This window comes from Miscanthus floridulus, chromosome 18 (assembly GCF_019320115.1).
Source record: "Miscanthus floridulus cultivar M001 chromosome 18, ASM1932011v1, whole genome shotgun sequence".
Classification (NCBI taxonomy): domain Eukaryota; kingdom Viridiplantae; phylum Streptophyta; class Magnoliopsida; order Poales; family Poaceae; genus Miscanthus; species Miscanthus floridulus.
This window is the reverse complement of record NC_089597.1, coordinates 53,888,565-53,900,949: the sequence shown is the minus strand read 5'-3', so window position 1 is coordinate 53,900,949 and position 12,385 is coordinate 53,888,565.

The following is a 12,385-nucleotide window of genomic DNA, read 5'->3' as shown; positions in this document are numbered from 1 at the left end:
GGCCGTCCGTGTTGACAGCGCGCGCGCGGGTGGCAAACTGGGCCGCGCGGGGTGCGTCAGCGCGGGGCAGCCGCCGGGTGGGCCGCGCCAGGCAAAGCAGGCCGCGGGAGGAGGAGGGGGAAGAAGGCCGGGCTAGCTGGGTTGGGCCAGAAGGTGGCTTTCTTATTTTTTTTTCAAATCAAATGTTTATCAAATTCTATTTTCTCCATTTTCATTTTTAAGCCAATTTCAAATAAGTTTTGAATGCAAACTTCAAATCAACTAGCCCTACACTCAACCAAAAAAAACAATATGCTTCGGCATGAATGCAACAAACATGTTTCTAAACCTTATAGTTTATTTTATTTAACCAATATTTATTATTTGGCCTAAGTTAAAAATGCTTAGAAAATGCAATAAAGGCTAAGAATTAATTGCTAATTTGTGGTAAAAATTTTGGGTGTTACAAACCTACCCCCTTAGGATGAATCTCGTCCTCGAGATTCGGATGGTTCAAAGAGATTGGGATAATCAGTTCTCAGATCTTCCTCTCTTTCCCATGTTGCCTCATCCACTGAGTGTCTGTTCCACTGAACCTTGCACATTCTTATTATTTTGCTCCTTGTGATTCTCTCCGCTGTTTCTAGGATTCTTACTGGATATTCTTTGTATGGTAGATCCCCTCGGATATCTAGTTCTTCCAAGGGTAGTTGTTCCTCAGGTACTCTCAAATATTTCTTAAGTTATGACACATGGAAAACATCATGAACACCTGAGAGCTGCTCCGGTAACTCTAACTGGTAAGCAACTTCTCCTCTCCTGTTAATGACCTTGAATGGTCCCACATACCTGGGTGACAACTTTCCCTTGGTGTGGAATCTCTTTACTCCTTTCATAGGTGAAACTTTGAGATAGACAAAATCACCAATTTCAAATGCCAAATCTCTTCTCCTTGTGTCCGCATAGCTTTTCTGTCGGGACTGTGCAAACTTTAGGTTTTGCCTCATTGTTTGCACTTGTTTTTCTACCAGTTGCAAAACATCTGGTCCAAAGACTTGGCTTTCCCCCGTTTGATTCCAAAACAATGGTGTTCTGCACTTCCTGCCATACAATGCCTCAAACGGTGTCATTTTAAGACTCTTTTGGTAGCTATTATTGTAGGAGAATTCGGCATAAGGTAAACTCTTATCCCAACTTGTCCTATACTGCAGAGCACAGGCTCTTAGCATATCCTCTAAGATCTGATTTGTCCTTTCGGTCTGTCCATCTGTTTGAGGATGGTAAGCTGAGCTGAAGTTCAACTTCGTATCCATTGACTCATGCAATTTTTGCCAAAAATATGATGTGAACTGTGTACCCCTATCCAAAACAATCTTCTTTGGTACACCATGTAAACATACAATCCTTTCCATATATAACTCCGCTAACTTTGCACTCGAATAAGTTACCTTGACCGGAATGAAATGGGCCACTTTTGTCAATCGGTCAACAATCACCCAGATAGAGTCAAATCCTCTCTGTGTACGGGGTAATCCAACTATAAAGTCCATTCCAACTTCTTCCCATTTCCACTCGGGTATCTTCATAGGCTGTAGTAAACCTGCTGGCCTCTGATGTTCTGCTTTCACTCTTTGGCACGTGTCACATATAGCCACATGTTCTGCTACATCTCTCTTTAGTCCATACCACCAGTACCTCTCTTTAAGATCAAGATACATTTTAGTACTTCCTGGGTGTATGGAATAGGCTGAGTCATGAGCTTCCCTCAAGATAGACTCCCTAATAGATTTTACTTCTAGCACACAAATCCTTTTACCGAACCATACTGTCCCTTGATCATCCATATGGAATCCTAGGGCTTTACCAATCACTATACGCTCTGCAATATCCTTGATCCTCTCATCACCCAACTGTCCTTTATGAATCTCTTGTTCCAGAGTGGATTCTACCTCTAACTCCATGGTGTTGGCCACAATACCCAAATTCAAGTATTTGAACTCCTCACACAACTCTTTAGGTAGTTGAGTTGTATAGGCCATGTTCACATAACTCCTTCTACTCAAGGCATCTGCTACAACATTAGCCTTTCCCAGGTGATAGTGGATATCCAAATCATAATCCTTGATTAACTTGAGCCATCTACACTGCCTCAAATTCAGATCTGATTGCGTGAATATATACTTCAGACTCTTATGGTCCGTGTAAATCTTGCACTTATGACCAATCAAGTAGTGCCTCCAAATCTTAAGAGCATGCACCACAGCTGCCAATTCCAGATCATGAGTCGGATAATTTAGCTCATGTTTTCTCAGCTGTCTAGATGCGTAGGCAACAACTCTGCCTTCTTGCATAAGAACACCTCCTAGACCTTGCCGTGAGGCATCACAATAGATAGAGAAACTTTTGGTGAGATCAGGTAAGATGAGCACTGGAGCAGAAGTCAGTCTCTTCTTCAACTCCTCAAAACTGTCCTGGCATTGTTTAGTCCATACAAATTTGGCATTCTTCTCCAACAACGCAGTCATGGGCTTGGCTAACTTAGAGAATCCCTCGATGAACCTCCTATAATACCCAGCCATACCTAGAAAACTCCGAATCTCACTAACATCTTTAGGTGGCTTCCAACTCAACACATCTCTAACCTTCTTGGGATCTACTGCTACTCCTCCATTAGAGATTATGTGACCAAGGAAAGATACTTCTTTTAACCAGAACTCACATTTGCTGAACTTGGCATAAAGTTGATGTTCTCTAAGTTTTTGCAACACCAATCTCAAATGTCCTTCATGTTCTTCTTCATTCTTAGAATACACTAGTATGTCATCAATGAACACGACGACAAACTTATCAAGGTACTCCATGAATACTTTGTTCATCAAATACATGAAGTAGGCAGGTGCATTAGTTAGACCAAAAGACATGACTGTGAACTCATACAGTCCATAGTGGGTCACAAAGGCGGTCTTGGGGATGTCAGTACGCCTTATCCTCAACTGATGGTATCCAGATCGAAGATCAATCTTGGAAAACACACAAGCCCCTTTCAATTGGTCAAATAGGTCATCAATTCTAGGCAATGGGTACTTGTTCTTAATTGTGACCTCATTAAGTGACCTATAGTCTATGCACATCCTTTGTGTACCATCCTTCTTTTCTACAAACAATACTGGTGCACCCCATGGTGATGAACTAGGTTGAACATAACCCTTATCTAGCAATTCCCTTAGTTGTTTCTTAAGTTCTGCTAATTCATTCACTCTCATTCTATAGGGTCTCTTAGCTATGGGTGCAGTTCCAGGTAAAAGTTCAATTATAAACACGATGTCTCGGTCAGGTGGCATACCTAGCAATTCCTCGGGAAAGACATCCGGGTACTCATTTGCTATCCTTATATCTTCTAAGGTTGTGCCCTCCAACTGATTAACCCGACAGATTTCTGTAGCAGACTAAGTTGCCACAAACACCACTTCTTCTCCAGTTGAAGTGATAAGATTCACTGAGCTATTACCACAATTAATAACTGCTTTCTGCAACCTTAGCCAATCCATACCCAAGATGACATCGATACCAGTGGAATTTATGACTACAAGATTTGCTTGAAATTCTACCCCCCTTATGCTGAGACTAGCAGCTAAGCATATCCACTCTACTTTCATTACCCCACCAGGTGAGCTTACTAACATGTGTTTCTTCATAACACTTACTGGAATACCATGCTTCTTTATGAATGTATATGTTATGAAGGAATGCGAAGCACCAGAATCAAAAAGTACTGTAGCTGAGTTTGAGTTGACCAGAAACGTACCGATCACCACATCCGGTGCCTCCTGAGCTATTTCAGCAGTAACATGGTTCACCTTTCCCCGAACGTAGTTCTACTGTGAGTTAGTCTTCTTGGGGCATCTATTAGAGTAATGTCCCGGCTCTCCACAATTGAAGCACTTGTTGTCATTAACTGCATTTGGCACTTTTGGTGCGCCATTCCTCTGCGGAGCATTGGGGGCATTATTCCTCACTGGTACATTGTTGGGTTACTGCCGGCGCTGAGCTGGTGCCTTGTACTACTGTTGCTGCTGCTGTGCACGCTGCTGCTGCTGGTTGCGGTTGAGACCTATCTGACCTTGATAGCGCTGCTGAGGTTGAGTTTGTTGAGGGTTGGTACGGAAGCGAGAGTTGCTCCCAGATTGCTGTCCTTGAAATTTTCTCTTCTTGTCCTCCATCTGGCGGCGCTTGTTCTCAATCACTAAAGCTTTGTCCACCAGCTGCTAGAAGTTAGCAAAGGTATGGGACAACAGCTAGTACTGGAGACCATCATTCAAGCCCTCCATAAACAGCTCCTACCTCTTTCCATCCTCGTCTACCTCAGTAGGTGCATACCATGACAATTGTATAAACTTGTCACGATATTCAGCAACAGTCATACCCCCCTGCTTGAGAGCTAAGAACTCCTTCTTCTTCATCTTCATCAGTCCTGCAGACACGTGATGAGTGCGAAAGGCACTACGGAACTCAGCCCAAGTGATGGGATTAGCTTCGGTGCGGCCGAAGCAGAATGAGTCCCACCAATCCTGTGCAGCTCCCTGCAACTGTCCAGAAGCATATAAAACTTTCTCCCTATCATCACATTGGGCAATCTCCAGTTGCCTCTCAATGGCACGTAGCCAATCATCAGCTTAGAGTGGATCGACAGAGTGCTTGAATACAGGTGGGTGTCCTTTCAGAAACTCTCCCCTCTTATCCCTGACATGAGGGGGTGCATTTCCATTCCCTTGCCCCATGTTCTGCATGTTCTGGGCCATCTGCTGAAGCAACTGGGTCTGCATCATCATCAGCTGCTCCATGGAGACTAGGGGTGGTGGTGGCGGTTCCTCGCCTCCCTAGTTGTTCCTCCTGGTGTTCACCATCTGTAGAGGCATCATATAAGTCTCACATGTCCAAGCATATAACTCTTACAAGATACTGGTATAACAAGAGTAGGTGTAGACAAGAGATATATGTAGGGTATGCAAGAAGATATTTGTTCTGAATTTTTCCAGCGAGTTGGATAGCAGCAGTGCTGTAAAATGGGCATATCTCAGTCTCTGTTTATCATATGATTGCGTAGCATACCTTTCTGGAAAGCTTATGGAATTCTCTACAACTTTCGTTTAGAACACTTTTTTAGATTCCAACGTTTACTTAGTCAAATTCAGACGATAAGAAGTACTGTTCTGGAATCCTAACAGCACAGAAACCTCGACTTACAACAGTTGTATCTCACAATTTATAATAGCTATTGAGGTGATTCCAGAGCTAGAAGAAAGATGTTGAAGTCTACTTATCTCCATAAAAATTTCATGACCTTTGAGTATCTAGATTACGAGATATGAACCGATAAAGACAGACTGTTCCGAAAGATACAGAATGGACAGCATGATAAAACGAAACCCAACTATTTATTCATAATATCCCTAAACCTTAACCTTAACTAAATGACCGTGGACATGCCCACAAGTCATCACAATCATATCAAAGATCCAAATCAAACATTATTCATAATGATAAACATCCAACCATGCAACTAACACTTGTCCAACCATTAAAAGAAAGAAACTAAATACTCTCTCGCGTAGCTACGCATGCTTATTACATATTTTTAAGACTCTCCTATGGGTACGGGTCGATGGTGGTGCTGGTGCTGGGGTCTCCAGACTCTCCTCTGGTCCTCGGGGGTGACTGAGCGGGTACTCCTGAATCTTCCACATCTGGACCTCTTAGCTGCTGCTTCAGTGTAGCGTTCTCACGAGCCAGCTGCATGTAGGCCCTCCCCATGACATCGAGCTCATCCAGGGCCTGATCCAAGTCAGTGTGGGTCTCAGCCAAGCACAACAAGGTAGGCCTCAGCCTCAGGTTTGCCTCTCCAAGTGGTGTAGCGATGTTGCACGTAGACTATCCGCTCCGACGGTGGGGAAGATAGCAGTCATCCTCCCAGGCGATGTCATCGAAGTGACGGTCATGGTTGACCATCAACGCCTGTCGAGCTGCATCCCTGATGATGGCCGCACGTGTGAGCCGTGCAGTGGTGGCGCGGTGGATGTAGCGCACCTGAGTCCCCTCTCGGATGTACACTTCTGTCTCCTAGAAGCCAGTGTAGTCGGGGTGGGTCCAATGCTCCATCCTGTACTGAACAGTGCCTCCAGGGTGGTAGCGATGCACAAGTGCAAGAAGCCTAGGGTGGTAGTAGCCATCACCCTCCAAGTCGTAGTGGATCTCCGCAGTCCATCCCTGAGCCAACGGTGCATTGTGATCATCATCATTGTCATCATCCCCATCGTCTCCACCATCTCCATCGTCTCCACCATCTCCACCATTACCATCATCACCTCCATCAGCATCAGAATCGTCAGAACCATCTCCATCATCGGGGTCACCTGCTCCCTCCTGGCCACCTTGTTCCTGTACTTCCTCGGGATCTTCCTCAGACTCCTCTATCTCAATGGGTCCCTCGAACATGGGTCCCTCCTCTATTTCTTCATCCATTGGATCCTCCAACAAGTCCTCCAGAGGTTCCCCCATGGGTACCTCCACAGGCGGTTCCTCCTCTTGGTTCCTTAGAGCCTCCACAAGGTGTGCCAGGACACGCTTGCCCAAAGTGAACCTGGTCCTCCTAGTGGGCATCAGAATGGTCCTCTTGCGCAGGGTCTGCTTGGTGCGGGCCATCTACAAGAATGAAAAGATTGAGTATTAGAACAAAATAATTTTGGCAACAGATAAAGAACAGGATATAAGCAAAAATTTTATAGCAAAGTAAAAGTAGTAAAATAAAGATAATGAAATCCTAAAAACGTCCATTTCTATCTAGGTTGTTCGTCCTACAGTCAGTTATAGCTCTGATACCAATTTGTCGCACTCAATTTTGCAAAGCAAAACCAAGTACTCATATATGTGCGCCCAGGATGTCCAAACACACACATATATCACAAATTGCAGTAGTATCAAAGTAAAGTACTTATTACATCGCATATCTCATCATAAAGTTAAATACAAAGTTTGGTCAAAGGCAATATTATTACAAACACAGCGGAAAAACTAGCCCAACTGCCACAGGGACTCCAACTGGTGAACGTCTTCCTAGTAGTCCTGGACATCCTCCGGAAACTCTTCATATCCATTATCTGTTACCCATCCGGGATTTTCATTGGATGTAAAACAAGTGTAAGCTCACCATGCTTAGCAAGTATAACAAAGGGATCTATGAGGCTCAAATAGGCTTGACACTGTTTGACTGCGGTTCGCAATTTTAGTTGATCAATTTTTTTAGCAACCTAAATTACTACTTTAATGAACAGTCCCAATTCCCAAGTGGTATTAAAGTATCATCCAGCTTTGTCTCAATTCCCAACCATCCATCATCCACAGTAACCACTAATCTCGAAGGATCCAGACCGCTCGTATCCGTGAGCACGACTGTTATAACATGTTAATTATTTCTGCAGAAATTGTACATCTTTACCCACCGAGCCGTGATTCCCAATGCCGGGGTTCGCGAGACCCACTACACCTCTTCCTAGGAAGTGTGGCAGAGTTTCACTATGAAACCCTTAGCTAGTTGCACTAACAAATCGTAGCTACAAAGGAATGGCACACGTGGGCATCGTAGCACGGTGCACACCCTAACAGAAAAAGGAAAGATACCCTCTTACCCCTTACTGGAGCTATAGACGAGCTAGTACAAACTAGATAATAGGCTAAAGTCAGAGCCATTTGACACTCGGGGTTGTACGGTCCCTCCTGGGTTGCCGCTTCAGGATAAAGTCCTTATGGAGAGGCACTAGAGTACTCAACCCCGTACTCTAGCCCCCTATCTATTGCTAAAAAGTTCTATTTTATCACATTGCATATAGTCTTTAAATATGTTTAACAATTACTTCATATTAAGCGCTGCAGCATCTATCCAAAATGCCTACCCAATAAACCCAGGTATCAAGGATATGTGGTACAATAAATCATCTAGGTAAATTCCTTAAAGGCAATTCAAATTAAACTCATGCATGAATGTAAGTGGTAGTAGTTCATAGGTAACAAGGGGCCTTTGGTACACTTGCCTTCCTCAAAGTCGTCTTGGGAATACTGCTGATCCTGCTAGGGGTCCTCAGTCACCTCGAATAGCTCACCCTCTAACCGTGATCCAATCATCAATCAAGCATCATTCCAATCATTACATGCATACAAGATAGAACTCTATTAGAACAGTACACCAAACAGTGAAAACATATGTTCAAAAGCTTACAGATCTGTTCTACGCATTTCTACGAACACATGAGCGAAAGAATCACTCAAATCGAACTTAAAACGTGAAAGTTATGCATGAAATAAGATGTAATGGCAATTCTGTAAATAAACTAACCTATTTTCGAATTAAAATAATTAAAAATCTGAATTTAAATGAAATCTGGACCGGGCTTACTATTTCTAGAAACTTCAGGGACTTGAATGAATAAAAACAGGACTAAATAAAAATTAGTTTGAACTGGACTGGACCGCGGGTTGATTACTGGAAAAAGCGAGGGCTTTTCTGCAAAACGCGCTCAGTTGACTGGGGTTTGACCCGACGACTGACCGGGCTGCTGACTCATCGACACGCGGCAGCTGTTCATTGGGCGCGGTGCACCACGCGGGCGTGGGCGCGCTGATGCGGCACGGTGCGCTGGGTCCACGAGTCTACGGTGGACCGGCCACTTAAACCCAACCGGTACCTAATCCTGGCCATCCACGCTAGATCCAACGGCGCAGGGCGAAATCCGGGAGGTGGCTCGCCGGGGAAGAAAGAGAGGCCGGCGGCGCCATGGCCGGTGCGCCCGGACCTTGGGCTACGGCTTCCTAGGGCGCCAAAGCGAGATCTGAGGGCACAGGAAGGTGGAGGGGCTCACCGCGAGTCGCCTGGAGGGGAACGTGGCGTTCGGGAAGGCTCCGAGGCTGGTCGTCGACGGCGGCCGCGAGCTGGAGAGAGAAGAGGCACGCGGGTGAGGGTGCAGCCGGGCAAAACAATGCCAAAACGTGAAATGGGAAGTACCTACGGGCGCGGGAAGATCCGATGGTGCTTCGGGTGGCCTTGGCGTCGGCGTTCGCGCTCGGAAGGGGGGGTTCTCACCTGCGGTGGTAGCTCTCGGTAGCAGGCAAAGATGGAGAAGGGCTGAGGGGAGGCTCGGCCTTTATAGGCGGGTGGCTGCGGCAAGAAAGGAAGGGAAGTAGGGAGGGGCTCGGCACCTTCCAAACGGCGCCGGTGGATTTCCATCGATGCCGCGCCATGGCCGGGCAAAAGAAGGAAGGGGAGCGCCGGGGAAGGAAGGTGGACGACGCGGCTGACGAGTGGGTCTAGACGCGCAGCGAGAGAGAGAGAAGGGCAAGGCGCTCGCGGATGAAGCCAAGGCGGGCCGCTGCCGAGGTGGCTGCGCTGGTGGGCTGGCTCAGCGGTGAAGGCCGGCCGTGTTGACAGCGCGCGCGCGGGTGGCAAACTGGGCCGCGCGGGGTGCGTCAGCTCGTCAGCGCGGGGCAGCCGCCAGGTGGGCCGCGCCAGGCAAAGCAGGCCACGGGAGGAGGAGGGTGAAGAAGGCCGGGCTGGCTGGGTTGGGCCAGAAGGTGGCTTTCTTATTTTTTTTCAAATCAAATGTTTATCAAATTCTATTTTCTCCATTTTCATTTTTAAGCCAATTTCAAATAAGTTTTGAATGCAAACTTCAAATCAACTAGCCCTACACTCAACCAAAAAAAAACAATATGCTTCGGCATGAATGCAATAAACATATTTCTAAACCTTATAGTTTATTTTATTTAACCAATATTTATTATTTGGCCTAAGTTAAAAATACTTAGAAAATATAATAAAGGCTAAGAATTAATTGCTAATTTGTGGTAAAAATTTTGGGTGTTACAAATAGGTTGGTCTTGTTTGTGCCTGTGGTACAAACGGGATGTGTGTTTCGAGGTACCCAGCTGGGATACATTGGTTCGTGAATCACCGTTTCTATGAGATGGTACAACTTGGCTATGGTCTAGCACCGTAGTAAGAACTAGAAGATGAAAGATGATAAATTGGTTCTGATTGCTCAACCCTTGCTTAAAAGTAGAATAGGTGCTTACCTAGAATAGTTAGCTAATGAAGTAATCATGACTGCTAATTAAACTTGATCCTAAGGACGTACTTCTAGTAATGTTTTTCGCAAATAAAAAGTAAACAACAAACCTATATTGCCTATCATACCCCCTAGAGTCAGGAAACTATTCCCACTAGTTGAGTAAGTCTTGCAAGTACATTGTGTACTCAGGGTTTATTTTACCCTGTTACAGGTACAACTTGAGGAGTAGCTCTTGTGTGGAGGATTCTGCTAGTGGGCACAGATAGATCCTTGTATTGTTCCGCTAGATGTTTATTTTTATTTGGTTGTTTAATTATCGCACTCTAAACCATGGTATTGTAATAAATAATTTCTAAAAACTTTTGTTGTATAAAATAAACTAAGTATTATAAGCTTGTACTCATTATTAGATTCTAGAGGTAAAACATGGATTGATTCGAGTTCTCCCATGGGGTATGCTCGACGGAACTGTCTGATGTAGCTAACTTTCAGGGTGCTTAGTGTCTAGTGGAAGACGAGCGCCTCCAAAAATGTGTTATTTCAGGTGTTTCTGCCACATGTGGTATCAGATCCAATAATAAGTCTATGAGTATTAAAACTCTTTTCAAAAACCTAAAATTTGACGAACAAAAGATTTGTGAAAAATAGGATGCGATAAATTTACGTAAATAAGTATAAGCTCTAGTGATATGGTCTATCTAGGATAGTGGCATTGGTTTTATCTAATCAATTTCTACAGGTACACTAACTTACGCTACGTTAGAATCGTTACTGTATGGGAAGTGAGTGTGCGCTATGCCAAAATTTTATACAAATACCGCTATATTTCGGCTTGAGCGAACGAATAGGTCTATCCATGCATCATGAAAAGAGAATCTTGCTTAAACTAAACTGCCCCACATGTATAATTTTGAGTAGTAAATTAATAGGATAATAAATAAAGAGAAATGCTTTAACTCTTAAGGAAAAGTTCTCGCTTGTAACCATTTATTGGGCCTTATCATCTCTCTAGTCGTTTGTTTCTAAGTATGGAGGCCTGGTCCCTAACAGTGGGTTCCTATATGTTTACAGATAAACCTGAGGTTTGGTCGTAGGAGCGTGAGTGCTGGGACGGGCCGTAGTCTTGGTGAAGACTAGGGTGAAAATGGTCGTGGCGATGATCATGGCAATGCCAATGGGGAGAGCCATGAGGCCCCACTCCTTGGTCCTCCTCCTCCACCACCACCACCGCCTCCAATGACCTATGCTGAGATGATGGCTGCTCGTCGCGAGTCAATCTGTGCCCTAGAGATGTTGGCACATGCTATTGGTGGCTTCACCCGTGGAGGCCCCGATGGCAATGGTGGGAACGGGGGTGGTGCCCGTGGTCCTAGGAGGCCCTGTTCCTAACAGGACTTCTTGGGGACACACCCACCCACGTTCATGCCAACTGCGCAGCCTTTGGACGTCGAGCATTGGCTTCGTATTCTGGAGCAGAAGTTTTAGCTGCTCAATGTGACGGATGAGCAAAAGGTGCGCTTTGCCGCACAACAGCTTCTAGGATCTGCCAGTGCTTGGTGGGACACTTTCAACGCCATGCAGTCTGTGGACCACCTTGTGACTTGGCGGGAGTTTACCACTGCTTTCCGTCAGTACTATATTCCTACTGATTTGCTGAACAGGAAGTTGTTCGAGTTTCTGAAGCTGAAGCAAGGAAATATGACTGTGATGGAGTATGTGAATAAGTTGTGCACATCATCGTGTCACACCATCCTTAATAAAATAGTTTATTCCTTGATATAAGTAATTATATGTAGTTGAATTTCATTCTAAATCAACCGTAATTTCTGCAGCAACGCATGAGGTGTGCTTGTAGTTATTGATGTGGATGTGTCATAATAAAATGCATATATTTATCTAAACTAACAACTTACCTAAGTTATTTTCATAGGCATTATTAATATAATTTTAGTATAAGTTTTAGTTTCATTAAGTGTAGGAGTCATTAAAGGATATTTTTTACTAAGGAAGAACATGTATGTTTACTTTCTTTTAAGTAAGATTTTTATACAGTAATAGTAATAAAAATGGGTAACTTATTACTCCCTCCGTTCCAAAATATGACGTTTTAGATTTTTAAGATACATTGCTTTTACTATGTATCTAGATGTAATGTATATCTAAGTGCATAGCAAAAGCTACATATCTAAAAAGCCAAAACATCTTATAATTTGGAACGGATGAAGTATATATTTGTGGTTACATAAATAATTTTCACAATAGAAGATTTTGGTGATTTAGATGTATATTTA